Source organism: Sorex araneus, chromosome 10, assembly GCF_027595985.1.
Source record: "Sorex araneus isolate mSorAra2 chromosome 10, mSorAra2.pri, whole genome shotgun sequence".
In the NCBI taxonomy this organism is placed as follows: Eukaryota; Metazoa; Chordata; class Mammalia; order Eulipotyphla; family Soricidae; genus Sorex; species Sorex araneus.
Window position 1 is genome coordinate 39,259,251 of NC_073311.1, and position 21,794 is coordinate 39,281,044.

Here is a 21,794-nt window from a genome sequence, read left to right on the forward strand (position 1 = left end):
TCAAAGGTACTACTGTTTTATCAAAAGCTTATATTTCAAAGGCTTGACTGTGGTTTTCATATTAAAAGGTTTTTAATTTTCAAGATTTTTTTGGCGGGGGCTAAACCAACCAGTTCTCAGGGGCTATTCCCAAGCTCTGTGCTATTTGGGGTATCTAAGAGCTATGCTGTGTGGTGCCAGAGATGAAATCAAGCCTTTCCACATACAAATAATGCTCTCATCCTGTTGAGCTATTTTTCTAGCCCCTGAAAGTTGTCATTTTTTTTTAAGAAAAAATTTTTTCACACTCAGCTCTGCTCAGGGCTTACTCCTGGCTCTGCACTCAGGGATCACTCCTAGCAGTACTAGAGGATCATATTGAATAAAGGTTTAGCCACAGGCAGGCATGTTCCTTAACCCCTGTACTATCTTTCCACCTCCTTACCCAGATGTATTTAAATTAGGAATTGAAGATTGGTAGATTACATCATAGCTCTACTCTTTAGAAAAATAAAGGCTATTTGTGAAATCTTAAGCTCTGTGATACCTAAGAAAATTATGTTCAAATTATCTTACAAATATTTCCATTATCTTTAAAAATTGCTAAATGGTTCAGAAAAATAACAAGTAAAGATAACATCCTTTAGAAAATGTAAGCCATATTTCCTCACAGTATGAAGTTTTGTGTAATAGCTTCGTTTGATTCATTTAGAAACTACAGAATTTTTGTTGCTATATTTTGTTAGAAAGGAAGGAGAGGCTGTTTCTACAGGTGTCATTGAAAAATCAATACTGAGCCACAGATTATTGGATCCCATAGAACCATGGAGGCTTGGCAGTGAAATTCTTCTAGAGGTGAGTGAGGGCATTGATTTTCCTTCTCATGCCTGAAGAAATATGACACAGGGGAGAGAGGCTAAACTTAGATTGGAAACAAAGCTGTTTTGAAACCATGGCTTAAAATAATTAATGACAATTTTCTGAAAATAAACAAGGGAATGGAATGCAAATTTGAGAATAGATGTGGTTTTCTTACATTTTTTCTTATGTTTATTCTGTTTATTAATTTTGAAAAAATAGATTATTTGACCAACATTTAACCTGTAGTTTAGATCCAGTGAGTTCCTCATGGGATAGCTATCTTTTAGAGAACAGAAGTCCGTCTCTTAAGCCTATTGCCGAGAATACATCAGTCTTTTAGCTTCTAAGGAAAAAGTGTTACACAATCACACTAAAATATATGAACCTGTCAATAATCTCTGCATTTTAACTGTGAATTTTTTCCAGCTAACGTGTACCAGGATTTTATGACATATTTGTCTTTATTTATTTATTTTACAATTTTTTTCAGTATTTGCAAAATTGAAAGCTATACATAACACATTGGTTGTTTTACCGCATTGCTTAGCATTCCATCTATGCAGGCAGACGGTGTTCCTAGGTTTGGAAGTATAAATCCCAGGGGAAGTGAGCTGAAGAACATTTTATGCATCACTCATCCTATTATGAGCCCTGTGCTGTTCCATCTCTCTACAAGGCAAGAGATTTATTGTAAGTCAGCTTATAGCAATAGAAAAAGATGTATGCTAATGGTCCTTTGTTCAAAGTGTATGTTTTTGGAACTCATAATGGGAAGTATAGAAATCATTTTATAAGCCAAATAATAATGGGAACAATTTAAGTTACTTAAATGCGCTCTAGCAAGCTCATCTGTCCCTAGGTAGTATTTGCTTCTTCTACCCTGGGAACCACATGGTGTAGTATCGTAGTCCTTGTGTGAAGTGAGGTGGTAAATTGGTCATTTTTATAATGAATTTAGGCAGAGTCTATGATCAAGGAAGATAATTCAGACCTCAAAGTAGAAAATTGCCAAATTACCACTTTGCTTTGTCTGGGGGTAGAAATAATTTGCGTTTTATTACTTTGCAGGTTCACAAATTGATGATAATAAAGTTAAAACTGAAAATAGTTTGAAGTTCATGATAGTGTAAATAATTCTCTCAATAGTAATGCATTCTTTTTTCTATATAAAAAATATTTAAAAGACTTTTTTTTTTAGATTTGGTGAAAATTCTTATCCTTTATTTCTTATTCTGAACTTACAGAGTGGCGGAAAAATCAAATAATGGCTTGCAATTTGTATAGTCTCATTTCGGATCACTTAGTTTATACTGTGACTGTTTATACTGATAAAACCGTTCTATAAGAAAGACTATATATTAGAGGCTGCTACTGCACTAAAAAGAGAAAAAGAAAAATGCAAGGTTCTGGACCCCCCCATCTAATGAGGTAAAATTTTATCATGTACTATACAATGACATTATATTTAAGTTTATTAATCAATGCCAGTCCCAAGAGACTTTACATTTTTCAATTTGACACAGAACTCTATAAAATGGAACTTTATATATTGTCAAAAAGGGTCTCACTAGAGGTATTTAAATCAGGCTATTTAAATTATTTTATTTAGGAATAAATTAGCTTATTTTTGCTGTTTTTCCATTCTTTTCAACTCAGAAAAGTTTGTCAGTATGTCACAGGACATATGTAAATAAATGATAAGCGATGTACTTTATAATTCTTGTGTGAACGATGCATACTGTTCTCTAACTTATGAGTTATATGTTTTGATGTGTGAACAAAAGCAATGGTATACTTTGAAGTGTTCTAAATTTAAGATGGTATATAAAAATTTTATGGTAAGTAGAATTCTTTTTTATTATTATAAAAATGTAGTGTCTGCCTGAGGGAAAAAAAGGTGTGAAATATACGAGAGACAGGACAGAGAATTTAGACATATGAAAAGTTCCAGGTGACTATTGGTAGAATATATGCATACTCAATTAATTCAAGTAATCTGCTTTATTTGGTATATATGCCATAAGCCATCACAGTGATCAGATGATTTTTGGAATTCCCTTCATAGCCCAAAACTACTAGTATTTTCAACCCATTATCTTGTATGTTTTACCAAAATCTCGAATACATAAAATAAGTCTCATTCACATCTGAGTAACATAAAATTCATTCTTTGGGTTTAGCATATCTTATGACTTTTCCTAAAAAGTTGCAAACATGAATGTTTACTATGCAATTTGTGGTTTGTAAAGTGTCATGAATTTCTGTGGTTATTAACTGGAAAAATATTGTGAAAATGTGGTGATTAACTGAAGCATAATTATATTCAAGTTGAAAATGCTCTGGAATTCGAAGTATAGTGAGCACATGTCTTTGACTTGTTATCATTTCCTTGACTGACTTTTTTGCCATCCTTCCAACTCTTCCTGGACCCATCTTCTTTCCTTCTTTTTCGACTCTTCCATTGAATTCCCATGGCAGATTAAAGAACAGAAACAGAACAATAAGAGTTCATGGCCACATTTTCCCAGTGCCACCAACTGGGAGTTAAGCTAACTAACATCTTGAAAGTCATTCACAACAGGCATGGCAGGTAAAAGAAATTTTTTTGTATTAAAGTACAGACTGTTTCTTCAGATTCTTGGTCTAATTGCTTGTCAGTTGGAGAAAGAAGCAAAAGTAGGTTGGGTATACCTGGAGGTATTGAATCAAATAAATACCCAGCAACTCTTGACTATAGGATGCAGACATTTCACTTTTGAGGATTAAATGTAGTGGATTTTACCAACTTAAATGGGTCTTCCTTCTACACAGCATAAGAATACGCTACATCCTACCATGGCCAAAGGGTTGAGTAGATGAATTGCAAATATTTTTTAATAATAACTTGTGGATTATCAGGAACTAAATGATGGAGTGAAAATTCCTATTAACTAATGTCATTTGTGAATTTCCTTATTATATGTTTTGCATGAATTTTTTTTACTTCTATTAGAGCAAGATATTGAGAATTTATTTCACTGTTCTGTTAATTTGATTACTGTTTTCCAAGTGGTAAGTATAAACATCCTTAAATATTTCATGAAGCTCTTTTAATCAGGCACAGCTCTGAAAGCACATCCCTATATTGATCGTTGGCCTTTTGACTTGTCTCCCTGTCACATTGGATGCCTTTTTCTTGCTGATGATCACCCAGGGAACAGAAAGGCTTCATCCTTTCTCCCTGAGCAGCAGGGAATTTTCTTAAGAATGGTGAACTTGGGATGAATAATAGCAATTTACATTCCTGTCAAATGTATTTTTAGGATGAGTAAGGTCACTACACAAGAGTCATCTCAGAGGTATAAATATAATGTGTGATTAAGGTGGGAAGACTGGAGTTCTGAGATGGGTTAGATTATTATGATCACATCATAGCATATCATATAATCAAACTAATATATTCCTCAGATAGCATTCATTGAAATAAATTTTATGGAGCCTCTATTTTTTTCCTCTACTAGAATTATAGCCTTGGCATGCACCATCTTGCTATGGAAAACATTTTAAATTGTTTTAACTTCTATGACATACGATGACTATTTCTTACCAAGCTAGTTCAAAAAATAACATTGGATGCAGTGGGGAAATCAAATAAGCTTTACCTTCAAGTTCTAGACAAATTTTTGAATGGGGACTGGATACATAGTATGGGGGTTAAGGTCCTTGTCGTGCATGTGACTGACCCTGAATTAATTGTTGGTTCCACATATACCTTGAAGATTGTAGGCATGACCCTAAAGAACCCTCAGCACTGCCAACGTAGCCTGGGTAATTGTAGGAGCCACGCAACACCACATTGCAGGATCCACGTAACACCACATCCTCATGCCCTTACAATGAATGGTATGCTTGGTTGACTGAGAATCTCCAAGAGGTGTCCCTTGGACTCCTGATCACCATTTTTGAGTCCTTCCTTTGCCTCAAATATATGAGTAATGACCCAATATGGATGGCCATACCATAGCTGTATCTGCAGTACATTTTTATTCTTGGCCATACTCAACAGTTCTCAGAGCTTACTCTGGGCTCTGTACTCAGGGTTCATTCCTGGCAGACTTGGTAGATGATATGGGATACTAGGGATCTAACCCAGGTCAGCCACATGCATGGCAAATACTCTACCTGTTGTAGTACCAGGTAGGCTCCAAATCTGGAGTATTTTTAAGAAATGTGAAATCCCAGCCTGGAGAGATAGTATAGGGGCTAAAGCATTTATATATATATAAATGCTTTATATATAGTACCAGGGATCAAACCAAAGGTAGACAACTTTGGTTTGATCCCTGGTACTATATATGGCACCCCAAAATCTTCTAGGAGGGCTTCCTGAGCCCAGAGCCAGGAACATAGAGCCCTATATGCTACTAGGTGAGACTCCAACAGAACAGTGAAAATGTGATGTCCTTGCTGTTTTAGTAGTGAGACAAATTCTTTAGACATTTGGCCTCTAGTTGAAAAGATTTTTATTTATAAATATCCCTTGAGGTCCATGAAAAATCTGATACTCTTTTCTCTTCCAGAGAAAGGCTTAGGATTAATACCTTTGAAAACTTTCAAAATAACCACATACTGTGCTTATTTAAAGAAGATTCTCTGGGACATTCAGCACAGCTACTTGTCTTGCACTTTGGTTACTAAAAGACTCCCTTGTTATCTCATATCATGAGTACTCACATTTGTTTAGTTAGTGCTTTCTGGTTTTTAAAGCCCTTTTCTAGAATTGTCCTGTTTGAGAGGTAAGAGTGGAAAATAGAGGGTAGGATGATTTATTTTGTGCATTTCTTTTCCTAAGTTGCTTAGTGAAAAATGAGAAAAAATAATTTTTTTAATGTAATAATGCATGGAATGTGAATTACAGAGTAATTTTCCTGGGGACGAGAGTTGCCCTTCAGACACTGAAGTTATTAGGCATTCATTCTGCTAACTATTAATAAGCTGAAGGAAGGATGCACCATTTTTCTCTAAAATGACCTTAAGATAACACTTCTCTTAAGCAGATTCATTTGGGAATATGAAGGTCAGTGTCTAGTGATCCATGTTACATATGTGCACACACATTTTTATCTACATATACTTGCCCCAAATTTCCAGCCAAGTAATAGAAGTAATGGAGAAGAGAGATCTTAAGCCTAAAGGTTTGGGGGCTGAAAAAGGCATCAAAATAAGTGAGTGCTTTGGGTTTTGACTCAGAAATTCACATTTTACATGGATTTTATTATGTGTCATAGTTGTAATATTATTGAGTTTTAATCTGCTCTGCCTCTGAATAAATGTTATTTAATCTGGGTATGCCAAAGTTCACCACTGTGCCTCATTCAGAAACCACTTCTTGAGCTTCTGCTTTGCCCCAGTCACTCCTTGTACCTCTCCCTCAATACTCTCACATAGTCTAGTCTCAGCCCTATTCAAGTCTGAGAAGGACATAATAGCAAACTATAAAGCTATGAAATAGATTAATTGACTGTAACCGACTAATTGTAAAGAAACAAATTACTAGATAGCATGTACGTTTTTCTACTCAGGGATTTTAGATGATGGTTGTCTGAGGTCAGCAGAAAGTCCCATGAAAGTAGAAGTTTTTGTTGTACTCAAAGCAATTCTTCTAAGCTGCAAAAGAATGTTCCCCAAGGTGGGCACTATTGTCACTCATCTCTCCCCTTAAGTACACAAAGACCCAGGGGCAGATAGTAGCCTCTTGGTAAACTGGAGGCACTTTCTTTTGGTTCACTTAATGACGTGTTTCCAGAGGGGAACTTGAAGTGATTTTTTCCAAGTATGGGACAGTAAGCCAAATAAGTTTGGAAATCTCTGAGGTTATTTTTTTATTTGTTTCTTTTTTTGAGATACAGAATGCTTTTCCCCATTTCTATATTTGACTAAGCCTCCGCATCTGAAGATACATACTCTTTTATTTTTAATTTTTCCCTCATAAGTTTTCATCTCTTCTGAAGATAAGTTTCAGCGAATAACTGCATTTTTCCTTTATTAGTCCAGTGTTTATATACACAGTATATGTCAAACCATGAGATTGAAGGCTCAGTAGTGGGGATTCTACCTTCGTTGCCATTTATGTAACTTTGTGTGCTGAAATCATTGCAACTAAATTTAGTGCACACACTTAGTGGTTAAACGTGACTAGGTTATCAGTTTGAGTTGCTGCTCTACCACTTGCTAGTTGTATAAAGAGCCTCTAACCCTGCTTCTTCAGCTACAAAATAAGAAAAGCAACCAGGATCTCCCTCATTAGATTGCTGTAAAAGTTGAACAGAATAACAAGTGTAAAACACAGTACTTGGCATATGGCAAGAAGCCAATAAATATCAAGCAATGATTTTTCGAATTACTACTATTTATTGTATGTCAGTGCAATACAAACAGACTGACATCCACGATTTTTCATTTGATAAATTATTCAAAGAACTCTGACTAATCTTAGGCAAATTCTGGAAAGGCAACAAGTTTTCCCTCCGCAGTGCCAGCTTCCAGTGAGAAAAGGCATTGTCTCCCGCCTCCTTTGAATGCCTAGAGCTCGGCCTCTCTCCTTTCCTCCTGAAACCTCCTTTTAAACAAGGACCTGGATTTAGTCACACAAAAGTCTAGATGTTTGTGCAAATTTGGGGGTGTTGCCCTGGTAAAGGTCATTGACCTCTTATCAAAAGTCGAATGCTGAACTGAGGAGGTTGCTGGCATCCAGTAGCAGCTGGTGAAATCTGTTTGACAGTATGGTCTTGTCCTTGCCTTCCGAGGGTTTCCCCAGAGTGCGAATGGTTAACTGGGCCAAGGTAGTTCTGAGGCTGCTACTGCCAGCTGGGGCGCTCCTGGGGGCTGTCTGACATCCTCAAAGGCTGCCTCTCTCTAAGCCTGGGGCCATTTAGGAATGTCTGTCAGCTTTCCCCCTTTTTTTTTTCCCCCTCCCTCATTTGTGTCTGTGGATTTTGAATCTAGTTAGGCCTTCTACCACAGGCTATAGTCCTTTGAATATTTTCCTCCTAATATTCTTTATTTTGAGATACATCCTTTTGCTCCCTCCACCCCCTGACAATATCCCATCAAATACAGATTTATATATATGATGTTCATCTATACTATTCATATATGTTATCTATTCATATATAATATTATTGATCTAATGTCAGTCTTTGAGGTTGAAATGCCTAGTATCTGATATCCTGAAAATAGGCAGTCTTAAGTCTTTCTTTTTCTTTCTTTTTTTTTTCTTGACCAGAAAGATCTCTACACTATTTAATAAGATGTATAGACTAGGTGTGGAAGAGCCTGGCAAGCTCCACATGGCGTATTCGATATGCCAAATACAGTAACAATAACAGTCTCATTCCCCTAACCCTGAAAAGAGGCTCCAATCGTTGGGAAGGAGGAGTAAGGAGAGGCTGCTAAAATCTCAGGGCTGAGACAAATGGGAGATGTTACAGGCGCCCACTTGAGTAAATCGATGAACAACGGGATGACAGTGTCACAGACAGTGATTCATATATAAATATTATATATACAAATGATTATATATATATATATATTTATTCCTGCTTGCCTATTGTATTTCTTTCACAAAGGCCTTCATTCATGATTTAAAGTTTTTTTTTTTATGCATCAAATTATTATCCTGGGACATTCTTCCTGAAATGGGTGTTTTGTTGTTTGTTTGGTTTTTTTAATGAACTCTACTCCATCTGTATTGTTTGTACATAGACTTGAGCATTGGAAGAACTGGGCCAACCTTATCAGGTATGCCTTCACTGGAAATTCATGCTAGCAATCCGGAAAGCCAGCTCACTCACTTCTCAGCCTGATCTTGCCAATGAAGTGTTAACAGGAGAGTCTGTTGTGGCACTGTGAGAATTAATTTAACATGTTGTATAAATTAAAACATGTGTAAGTTTAGAAGGGAGCTTTTATTTTTGGTATTGAAACAACCCCCTTCATTTTTTAAGACAAGGTGTGAAGAAATATGTTAAATTTTTACATATCATATTATTACATTGCTGCCAGTTACCTCTGTCAGTACATTATTTAATGCAGAGATAGCTAAGGAGAGAGTATTTTGTCAGATAAAAGTATAAGAGGAGAAATGCCCATTGGTGAACACTGGGACTTTTTTTTAATGGTTTTGAACTTCCCTCAAAGGATCTTGCTCATTCTTTTTTTTTCTTTTTTTGCTTTTTTGGGTCACATCCAGCGGTGCTCAAGGGTTACTTTTGGCTCATCACTCAGTAATTACTCTTGGTGGTGCTCGGGGACCCTATGGGATGCTGGGAATCGAACCTGGGTCGGCCACGTGCAAGGCAACGCCCTACCCGCTGTGCTATCTATCCAGCCCCGGATCTAGCTCATTCTTCAGAGGAGGGCTTCTTAAATGCTTTTCATTCACAACTCCTTTTTTGTCTAGGGATTTTTTTTATAGGAGACTTGATATACAAGAAAAATATGCATGATAAATCTAACATTTTCTGATAATAAACCATAAGTAAATTTATTTTAAAACAATGTTTTGGTGACTTCCATATTTATAAAGTGACAGTCTACAGTTGTCATAAAGAGCATTTATGGGCCAGAGAGATAGGTGAAAGGGCTGGTACATGCTTTGTTTGCTCTGTGGTTCATCCGGGCTGCCTGAACACCACCAGGAATAACTCCAAAGTGATTTTTTATACATCAAATTATTATCCTGGGAGATTCTCCCTGAAATGGGTTTTTTGTTGTCTGTTTTTTTTAATGGAACAAAGAGCACTGCACCCTCCTCTCACACACACACATACACATACATACAAACAAAAGCTAAGATTTAGAGAAACTTTATATGCAAAATCAGACCATGATGTTCCCAGGTGTTTCTTCAAAGTTTGAAGTCATGAGTCATCATATTTCCATAATTATCTAAATAAGTGAAAGAAGGTCAAAATTAATATTTATCCTATATCTACTATGCAAGCAGACTGGAGTGATAGCACAGCGGGTAGGGCATTTGCGTTCCACACGGCCGACCCAGGTTTGATTCCTCTGTCCCTCTCGGAGAGCCCGGCAAGCTACCAAGAGTATCCCACCCGCACGGCAGAGCCTGGCAAGCTACCCATGGCGTTTTCGATATGCCAAAAACAGTAACAACAAATCTCACAATGGAGATGTTACTGGTGCCTGCTTGAGCAAATCGATGTACAATGGGACGACAGTGCTTTCTTTCTTTGTCATCTACTATGCATACTATATGCAATACCCCTGTAATAAGCATAACTGCTAACGTTGGGTTTTTTGTAAGACCCTGCTCTGAACTATCAATTTTTTTTTTTTTTTGCTTTTTGGGTCACACCCGGCGATGCACAGGGGTTACTCCTGGCTCTGCACTCAGGAATCACCCCTGGCGGTGCTCAGGGAACCATATGGGATGCTGGGAATTGAACCCGGGTCGGCCGCGTGCAAGGCAAATGCCCTACCCGCTGTGCTATTGCTCCAGCTCCAGAACTATCAATTTTTTTCTTCGTTAAGTTCTCAGAGCAATCTGGAGATCCTGGTAGTGGATTGTCCAATGCACAGGTGAGGAAACTGAGGACTCACTCATATCGATGAAGGCATTTTTCTGTGCCCCACACTGTTCCCAGCAGTGTGGAAGGCAAACGCCCTACCCGCTGTACTGTCACTGCAGTCTGCTTGCATAGTAGATATGGGATAAATATTAATTTTAATCTTCTTTCACTTATTTAGATAATTATGGAAATATTATGACTCATGACTGTAGATAGCACTCTATGATTTTGCAGGTGAGGTAATTGGGGTATATATGAATTAAGCATGTGACTTGTCACCCATGGCATTGTGTGGAAGAGCCAAATTTCATGCAGGTCAGCCTGACCTGCGTGTTACACAGCCCTGTGATTTTGTGCATTATAATTCTTCAGCAGAACCACCTCTCCTTTCAATTGATAATATGGTGTGGATTGATTCCTTCATAAAAGAGAATAAAATCAATTTACTGGAAAAACAAAATAATCTAAAGACATCCAAAACACAAACTTATTTCTTTATTATTAGATTTGACAAACATTCGATTATGCTGCTACATTGTTCCCAGCTCTTATAAACACTGGTGCACAATTTCTGGCTTAGGTCATGGAGCACAGAAAAGAAAACTGTTTGCAGGAGTACTGATGCACGGTGCATGTTCAAGGCTATAAGAGGAATTGCTCTTGGTCTTGGGAATTTGATATACCTGTAGACAAGGAAGTTTCCTCATTCACAGATGTCCTGGAGCCATAGATTTTATTCAATAATTTACCTATGAGGTCTTGATTAATAACACGCTTCAGAGCTAAAATTTTAACTCTAGCACTGCACTGTAGCACTGTTCTTCGATTTGCTCGAGCGGGCACCAGTAACGTCTCCATTGTGAGACTTGTTACTGTTTTAGGCATATGAATATGCCCCAGGTAGCTTGCCAGGCTCTGCCATGCAGGCAAGGCACTCTAGGTAGCTTGTTAGGCTCTATGAGAGGGACAGAAGAATTGAACCCGGGTCTGCTGTGTGAAGGCAAATGCCTTACCTGCTGTGCTATCACTCCAGTTAAACTGTCTTTTAACTAAGACAGTTAAAAGTTCTAAAGTTCTAAAGGTCTCCATTTTTGTGGGAATTTTCCTTCCCAAAGCTAAATAGAATGCCTTAAAATATGTTCATAGGAATTAAATTAATATTTTTGTGGAATACATTTATTCTTTGAGAGTCTTTTTTTCCATAATAGCCTATATAACCAAGGCATTTAGGCCCCTGTAAGTTAGCTTATTTGCGATAAGGGAGATAGGTCTATTTGTATATATATCATTCTTTCACTGAAGGACAGATTGTTGTCTCGATTCATTAAAATCCTCTCACTGCCTCCAAGGTGAAAGAAATTAAAAGAAGCGTGATAAAGCTTGAAAAACAAACATTGCTGCATAAGTTCCACAATGACTAGAGAAATGCTTGTTACCTACTTCTGGCTGAGCAGAGCAAGTTGGCTTAGTGGTGGTCACTTTTTTTTTTTTTTAAATTACTCCTACATGCAAATCTTAAAACAGAATAGCCATGAAAATCACATGGTTCCCAGGAGAGTGTTGGGCCTGCAGCAAGTGCTTCTCTCCACACCCATTTGTGGAATTATCTACAGGAACTAGATGAGAGAAAGGGCTTTATAAATAGAAAACATTCAACTAACTACTTTTGATGTTTATTTAACAACTTCACACTGTGACTTGAAGTTCAGGACTATGGCACCTCCCTCTAGGAATACCACTGCATTTTCAAATGCTAAATTCACAAATTTATTAGTCCTAGTTAGGGCTTCCTGACCTCATGGGAGAGCCTGGCAAGCCAGTAACAATGATGGGTCTCATTCCCCTGACCCTGAAAGAGCCTTTAATGTGGCACTGCACAGTTGGGAAGGATGAGTAAAGAGAGGCTGCTAAAATCTCAGGGCTAAGCTAAGAGGAATGAAGACGTTACTGAGAGCGCTGGAGAAAATTGACAATCAATGAGATGATGATGATGATGTTGATGATGATGATGATGATGATGATGATGATGATGATGATGATGATGATGATGATGATGAGTTAGGGTGTATCTGGATTGGGTTTTAACTACACCAATGAGGTGCAAGATTAGAGCATCTGTTTGGAGCTACCACTTTATTAGAGTCAATGGAGAACTACATTCAATAGATATAAAAAAATGGCAGGAAATGCAGAGAATCAATCCTACTTGGTTCTTATAATCCACTTTGCTGAATCTTACACTAGTATGATTAGTGCTATTATAGGAACTTCCATTCTTATTTAAAACAACACCATTCCTTGATAATCTATTGTTCAAATTTCATGTAATCATTGGCATTCTTTTGTGCAGTACTCTCTATTTGCCCTGAGTCTTATTTGATAGATTTGTGAGAAGTAAGGATATAGCAGTAGCTTTAAAACATCGAAGGATTTGTTATACAAAGGGGCTGACTGGCTAATAATAGTGTAGAGGAAGTACCAAACTTTCTCTGTGGAGTCAGGAAATGCTTCACAAAATCTGGGTTTGCAGCATAGGTTGGAAAATTAAATAAGAGATTTTTTTAAATCTAGCCATGATAATACATCAGTGAATTTGTACAATGTGTTTTTCTTTGAGTTCTTCTAATTCATGACCTGTTTTCAGAGGCAATCTTAATGAGTCTTCCAGTGGAACTATTTTTTATTGACTTTCATATTGTTTCTTTGCCAATTCTTATCACCTTCCATATATCTGGGCAATAGATAAAAGTTGAAAGGAGTTAGAAGCAAATTTTATTTATTCATTCAATCTCTCATATCTTTGCCATGTTGATTGCCAAAGCTTCTTTTTACTTTTATAGTTTCAGCATCTGGTGCTGGAGAGATAGTACTTGAAAGAGGTGGACCTGGGTTTGACCTTTGGCATGCCACATGGTTCCCCAAACCTTGCCAAGAGTGATCCCTGGCAAAGAGCAAGGAGTAGGACCTGAACCCTAAGTACCATTTGGTGTGGCCCCAAAACCAAAACCAACCATCAGCCACACAGACAGAAACACTTCAGCATCTGCTGATTATTATTTTTCCCTTTTATCCCAATGACAAAGTCAATCAGTAGTTAAATGAACTTGTAATCATAAAGTTAAACATTAACTTTTTCCTCAAAACTCTATCAGACAATCCAGGCACATTGAGATAGCATTTAATTAAAAAATTAACTGACCCAGTTTTATTAAATGAAGAATACTGTCTAAAAAATTAGAAATAAGTATGTAATCGATATGAAGGTTAGATAATGTTTTTAAATACCCTTTATCACAGATCAGAGAAAAAGTGTAGAGATACTACAGTAGGTGGGATGCTTGCCTTGAAAGTGGTCTATCTTCATTTGATCTGCAGCATCCCATATGGTTCCCTGAGTAGAAGTGATTCCAGAGTGCCTAGCCAGGAGTAAGCCCTGAGTAGCACTGGGAGTGGCCCAGAAGCCAAGGGGGGAAAAGGAGGAAAAGTAGAGTACTAAAGGGAATAATAAGCAATTTGAGGAATTAAGGAATTAAGACTGTTACTATATATTGCTTACTGGAAAATGTGTCAAATTCAACAAGAAAAAAGATAAGATATGAAAAGAAAAATCATACAAGTGAAACAAAAAGTCTCCATCATGTTTTGTTACTTCATTGTTCATCAGACATTATATAGGGTTAAAAGGAATGTAAGGTCATTGAGGAGGTGTGGAAAATCACAGTAAATGTCAACTGAAGTGTGAATGTAGAAAATCTTCATACTTGTCAAAAAAAGGGGAAAGAGTATACCTCAGTCTCCTGTATTTGTAAAAAGATACATTTTTTTCACCATTCAGATACCTAGAGCTTTGACATAAATTAAAAGCAATTGACCATCTGAAAAACTAGAGTATAAGTGCCAGACAAATATCAGTGTTTGTTCATTTATTAGAATAGATTCATGCAATTAAAATAACATTAAAAAATAAACCCAAAATTTGGCATCATACTTTTACATCTGCCAGATGGACACAATTCTTCCTAGGATTAAACATGTTGTAGTTAATGACAAATATCCCATGTATATATCATTTATGATCCTCCCCCCAAAATAAGAAAAGATTCATCTATTGATTAGCAGAGGACAAAAAGATAAGTAGAAGTTCAATGGTTCAATGAACTTAGAGAACTAGTTACAACATGGAGAGTCATATCAGAAAAAGATTTGGGGGAAACATATGTGGGAGATAATTTTTCAGTTGGCGCTGAAGGATCACTAGAAGCTAGCTATTAGTCAAAAAGATGGAGTTTGAGAAGAGTTTACCATTTAAGTACAGATGGAAAGGAAATAATACCGAAACATTATAGAAGCAAGATTGGATGTCATAATAGGGTAGACTTATTGATTACATTACAGAATATAAGAATTAAGTTATAATTAAGAGTTCAAAGAAATGGGAGAACCAATAACCAATATATAGAAGTGGTAACTCAAACTTTTCCAGGGGTAGGCTTAGATGAGCTTTTGGGACTATTTTAACCTCTTTTCTCTCATCAGCACATAATGAAATTTTAAATAAGTGAATTGTGGATTGTGTTAAGAGGGAAGTTCTTTGTCAGCAATAACACATAGGTAAAAATATGTTTTAATTTTTAGTGTTTAACAGGACTAGGGAAAATCTATCTCAAAATATAAATTTTGGACTATGTAGAATGAACAGGACTGGAGCGATAGCACAGCAGGTAGGGCGTTTGCCTTGCAAGCAACCGACCCAGGTTCAATTCCTCAGTTCCTCCTGGAGAGCCCTGCAAGCTACCAAGAGTATCCCACCTGCACGGCAGAGCCTGTCACACGACCCATGGCATATTCAATATGCCAAAAACAGTAACAACAAGTCTCACAATGGAAACGTTACTGGTGCCCACTCGAGCAAATCAATGAACAATGGGATGATAGTGCTATGACAGTGCTATAGTGCTAGATATGAAATTGTGAAGACACATGAACCAAGACACATAAGAACTGTGAACTGTGACATCAAGTTCTTTTGAAAAATGGAAAAATAGATTTCTAATCTTTTTGAGATTAATATCAATGCCATATAAATAAGCCATATTCATTGATCCATAAAGAGAATCTAGACTAGAACAGTAAATGATACAATTGACAGTATCCGTGTACTTTGTGACTAAAGTGCTTGGACAATATTTTTCTATCTTTTTAATTTGTTTTTGGGTCACACCTGGCCGTGTTCAGCATTTACTCTTTCTTCTGTGCTCAGGGGTTGTTTTTGGCAATGCTCAGCAGACCACATGTGGTTCCAGAGATTAAACCTGGCTCATCCATAAGCAGGGCAAGAAACTAAACTATCTCTGCAGTTGCCTTTTATATTTCAAATTCATAAATCCCACTGGCTCCCAAAGTTTTTTTGCAAACATCAATGTTGAATACGTTACACCCTTGCTCAAGATCTTCAGGTAACTCCCATCCCATACGTAGCCTCAGTTTACTTTTATTTTTCTGTAAAAACGTTATGACTTTTATTTTCAAACATCTATTATGACTGAAAATTACAAAGTATTGACATGTATTCTATATTACCTTATGATATTTGTCATTAAAATCATTTGTTTGGCTAGAGCGATAGCCCAGCTGGTAGGGCTTTTGCCTTGCATGCAGCTGACCCGGGTTCAATTCCTCCACCCCTCTCGGAGAGCTCAGCAAGCTACCAAGAGTATCTCATCCACATGGCAGAGCCTGGGAAGCTCCCCTGGCATATTCAATATGCCAGAAACAGTAACAAGTCTCACAATGGAGACATTACTGGTGCCTGCTCGAGCAAATTGATGAGCAATGGGATGACAGTGATACAGTGATACAGAAAATCATTTGTCTTTCATTTGAATAGGTACAGTCTTGTTTTATTTCCTCTTTGTTCATTCTGCTTGATGCTTTTTTGTGTTGTACTTATTTTTATCTCCATTTTACCAAATGACCAGCTGTATTTTTTCCCCATGCAAACTGGGCTCTGTGAGTTCACAACTCTCGGTTCTTTAAAGCCATAATATAGAGATCACGTTTGTTTAGGATCATTAATTGCTTTTTTTCTTAAACTTTTAAATTATTTTATTTTATCTTATGGTTTTTGAGCTAGACTCAGTGTTTTTTAGGGAGTCACCCCAGAGGTGCACAGAGGACTGTATGATGATGGAGACTGAACCAGAGTCAACTGCATTAAAGATGAATATTTAAATCCCTGTTCTATCTCTCTAGCATGATTGCATTTGTTTAGATTTGTTTTAATGGACTACTGAAAATTTTCTTAAGCCAAGGAAGAAATGTGTATCTTATTAGTCACAATATTACAGCTCTTTCCTATTCAGTGATACTAAATCTTCACTATCTAGAGATGTAAATATCTAATCAAGAATGCACATCTACACGGTATCAATTAGATTTAACCCAAACTTTAATGTATATGTTTCCTAAATACACTTATTTTTGCTAACATTTCAATCATTTATTAAAATTATTGCCATCACCCTGAAATTAGCATTAGCACAAGTTGCACATGTAGTAAAATGATTATGATATTATTCAATATCATTTACCTTTCACTTTTATATTAATCATAATGGAAGGCTATGGTACACTTCTATTTTAAATTTGGAAACAGAGATGCTTAAAAGGGTTCACTTATTTATTATTTTTATGTTTATTTTCACTGTATCATAGATATCCTAATACACAGATTCAGACTTCAATCTCTTTTATATCCAAGATATGAGGAAAGGTAAAATAAGTGATTACTTTTCACTTGTTGCTATGCCTTTGAAAAGATGAAAAGTGACTGTCAGACTTACTCTCTGATTAGAAAAGGAAAAGATAAAGGAAGTAATATGAGAAGGATTACCTTCCTGCTAACTTTGGTCACCCCTATTTTGGGGCCTCTCATTTTAAAGTTTGTGTTATGTTCCCTTTTATTTCATTTTGTGGTTAATGGCTTAGGGAAGGCTTTAATCAGAAAATACTTGGTTCTTGTGTTCTTTGGGGATTTATACTTGGAAGGAGGTGAAATTTTGGTGTATGATGTGGACAAATTATTTAGGGTATTAGAGAAAAATTAATGTGATGATTTCCCTTAAGGTATTCACAAAGCAATTAGAAGAATATTAATACTTCTATTATTATTAAGCTTATGGATACAAGTGAGCATGAAACAGCTGAGCTAGGAATGCCTGGGTAATCAGTGATGAATGGAAACCTCTTCAAAAGAACACTTGCAAAAGAATCTGAGTTTTGACAAAAGATTAAACAAAAATTGACAGCTGTACAGGGGTCTATTTAGGTTTTTTCTACTGTAGTGTAGCAGATGCTTGGGTATGACAACAGACTAAAAAGGATTCTAGTGAAAACTGAGAGTAGCACTTGTTGTCTACAGTAATGAATACCTCAGATTTCTTACTATGAAATTAAAATGATTTCTTTCATGTAAATAATAAATAATTAGTGACAATGTCATGTGTTGCAAAAAAGTCCTCTTATTTATTAACTAACAAAATATACATATTTTGTGTTGCATTGATACATTGGCAATAAAGAAGGTAATACGCTGATGGCCCCTTTTCCCCTCTAATCACTATTATTTTTATTCTTCTATACTTTTCAGTATAATGCAAATATTTTTTCACAGCTGAATTTCTTTTTATTAAACTCCATGACAAAGTGTTTAAAATGAATTTAAGAAAACTACTTAAAAAGTTCCTCGCTACAAAAAAAATTAACTTTAAATTTTAAATTTAAAATTTTTAGATTTGATGAAACTACGTCCAGATACAGTTACCTTAAATGGAATATTTTAATATATATTACAAAAGGACAAATAAATTTAAAACGTGCATGTAAAACAATTTAAAACATTTACTAGCCTAAATACATAAAAATTAGTGAATATGAGGCCATTTAGTTGAAAAACCGATCATTTTAATAAAAAATAGCCATTTGAAGTGATTAAAGAGACCGAATCGGGGCCGGAGCGATAGCACAGCGGGTAGGGCGTTTGCCTTGCACGCGGCCGACCCGGGTTCGATCCCCGGCATCCCATATGGTCCCCCAAGCACCGCCAGGAGGAATTCCTGAGTGCAAAGCCAGGAGTAACCCCTGAGCATCGCTGGGTGTGACCCAAAAAGAAAAAAAAGAAAGAAAATAAAGAGACCGAATCTTGATCTGCTTGCAAGAGACTAGGGTTCATTCTCTGGCACCACCTGTGGTTCCCTGAGCTCCAGGAGTGACACCTGAAGCAGAGCTAGGAGTAAATCCTGAGCGTGGCTGGGTGTGGCTCAAACAAAAACAAACTAAAAAGACATTTTCACCATCATCAGTGTATTTAATAGTGTTTCTTTTGTTTGTTTGTTTGTTTGTTTTTGGGTCATACCTGGCGATGCATAGGGGTTACTCCTGGCTCTGCACTCAGGAATTACTCCTGGCCGTGCTCAGGGGACCATATGGGATGGTGGGATTTGAACCCGGGTTGGCCGCGTGCAAGGCAAACGCCCTACCTGCTATGCTATCACTCCAGTCCCAGTATTTCTACTAACATCTAAGCCAAGTAAGAAGATGGAGAAACGTTAAAATATATAAATACATTATATTTTATATTATTGAATAATTGTCAAATGTATCAGATATTTTCCCCTAAATAATTTTTATGACCTATTTCACCTAATTTGTAAAAGTTAATATGCTAGGTATAATGAAATTAATATAATGGTGAGCATTTTTCCTATCAGAATTTATGGTTAATTTCCAATGATCAGTGTGTATCATGCATTCATTAAAATGTTTATCAATTAAAGGTTTCAGGAGGAAAATGAAATATTACACTTGAAATACTGAAGGAAATCCTTGTAGAGATCTCCACCATTAGTAATATGTCATGCTGTGACTTTTTTTGCTTTGCTTTTGAGACAACACTCAGCAGTGCTGTGCTTGTGGTTTACTCCTGACTTTGAGACTCAGGTATTACTCCTGGTGAGGTCAGGAGATCATATGGGGTATGAGGGATAGAACTCAGACATTCAGAGTGCAAGGCAAGTGCTTAACTATGTACTTTCTCTCCAGCCCCCAGTGTAACTTTTATTTTCATTAGTTCTTCTCGAAATAGGAGGAGGTAGTATTTATGTAGCAGTAGAACATACTTCCCTCCAACTCCTAATCTAGAAAAATGAAAGTATCTGAGTACCATAGATGGAAGCTTGGCAAAGTTAGTGTTCATCTTAAGTAGAACAGAAGAGTCTGTCAGAGGGAATAGAAAGAAACAAAGGAATCATGGAGAAGAGTCACACCATGGAAACCGAGGAAAAGATGGATTTTGAGCTGGAGTTCCATTGGTGCCAAGTTCACTATCATGTCAAGTAATATGAAAGCCAAAGATCAGCCTTAGGTTTAAAATGAGGAAGTCTAAGATCATCTCAGAAAAAGTGAATTAATGGGAATGTTCAGATTTGAGGAAGCTGAGTCATTTTGTACTTCTACACATTTGATACTGAGGAAAGGTGTAAGTGTAATAGAATTGAAGGAAGATTTTTGAGTAAGTTTGAGTTGAGCACATTTCTAGGGAAGGATATGTGTGTGAAAGAGAAACACAATACCTTATTGAGCAGCACGTAAGGGAGTTGATGAGCAGCACGTAAGGGAGTTGATGAGGTAACCTGGGTTAAAAAAAAAGTTATTTTCTTGGGTGGAAAAACACATTTTTCCTTCCCTAGGAGAAAAGACAGAATCTAATCATAATGGTGAGTTGATAAACTGAAAAACAAATTTCTTTAAAGCTCCTTCATTCTTTAGGAAATGGGAAGCAAGAGGGTTAGCTGGGAGTTGACAAGAGAATAATTAAGATTTTTAACAGACACTTTGAAGACTAGGAGGAAGCTGAATAGGGCCAGTGAATTTCTGACGCCATCTCTCTGTTGAGGCATCAGGCTGTTGGGCCATTTTTTTCATCATCATTAAATAGTTTTGTAGCAGGAATAGAGATCTATTAATTAAATCACCTGAAGTGAGAAATTGATCCAGGGGCATTTTAGACGTGCAGGAGGACAAGTCATCAAAATCAAAAAGCGGCAATCCAATGATGAAGGGTGGCAGACTAAATAATCAAAGCTACCACCATTGCTTTGATTTTTCACTGCTCTTTGAGAGATTTAGGCAGAAATACTCCAGTTATTCTTAGGCAGCTTTAAAAGAAGAGATAAATATTTAGACAGGAATCAGTGCCTCTTCTTTAGTAGATTCATCATTGTGTGAGGTGGCATAGAGAGAGGAAACACAGACTCATTGACTTAATTTTCTCGAGTTTTTGTAGCAAAATACGTTCTCAGAAAGTTTGTGTAAAAGCCTGAATTCTTACGTGACTTCTAGTTAGTGAGGGTTAACATTTGAGAATGCATAATTAAACTTTATTTATAAAGATACGTTACAAGTGTACATGTAGTAGTAGCATTCCTTACTGTATCGGAGTGTTGTCAAACCTTTAAGTTACTGTCATGAGAATAGTTAGCATTTCCCTTCAAATACTAAAGACTTTTTCACTAATATGTTCTCTGGCTTGTGGTATGAGAACTATATATGTAAGCCTGGTGCTACTCATAATTACTTAACTCTCATCTCTGAATATGTTAGTATATATCTTAGAGTTTTAGTATCATTAGTGTGAAAACAACTTTACTTTCCGCTAAGGTCCAGACTGAGATCGGGCCTTTAAGAGAAATCTTATAATAAAATCCTCCTAGATGACAATTTAGACTTCTCTCAGTCCCCTTCCTTTCCTGCTTCCCCTTCTGCCTCTCATACTGATGAGGTTAGAAAATGCCAGAAACAAATATATATAAAATCAAAGCATTTATTCCTTGTTCATCACTACTGTCCTAATAACAGGTACCCTAGCTTGGGATAGGTGACTCTCCATTTTTATTTTGAGTACAATTTTGTTTAATTTGTCACATATTAAGTGCCTACTGTGTGACTGTCACCTTCTTGGGTACCAATAATATCTTTGAACTTAAGCAATTCTCTGCAATATTCTCTTAAGTCACTATTGGTGACAGTTTATGCTTATTCACTAACCAGCATTTCTCAACAGAGGCCATAAGACCTTTGTGACCCCAGGGTATGCCACAGGTGAAAATCATGAAAGTGGAAGGCAAAGCATGACATTAGGAGGCCAACCATGGGGACTTGGGGCCACAAATAAGAAAAAATATTAGAAGGGGCTACTGTCAGATAAAGAGTTGAAAAACACTGGTCTAGAATATACCTATTTGAATAAAAGGTCATTACTTTATTTCTTCAAATTCCTATAAGTCAGCACAATGTTTAATACATAAAGGGTGGTTTATAAACATT

General features: G+C 36.6%; 1 long non-coding RNA gene across 1 annotated transcript in view; it reads left to right on the forward strand.

The window, feature by feature from the left end:
* Positions 1-21,794, forward strand: part of LOC129399181 (uncharacterized) — a 107,204-nt gene that overhangs the window by 32,356 nt on the left and 53,054 nt on the right. The window contains exons 4-6 of the long non-coding RNA XR_008626970.1: positions 726-834; positions 1,388-1,530; positions 2,085-2,268. This is a non-coding gene — a long non-coding RNA (uncharacterized LOC129399181). The remainder of the gene's footprint in view (positions 1-725; positions 835-1,387; positions 1,531-2,084; positions 2,269-21,794) is intronic.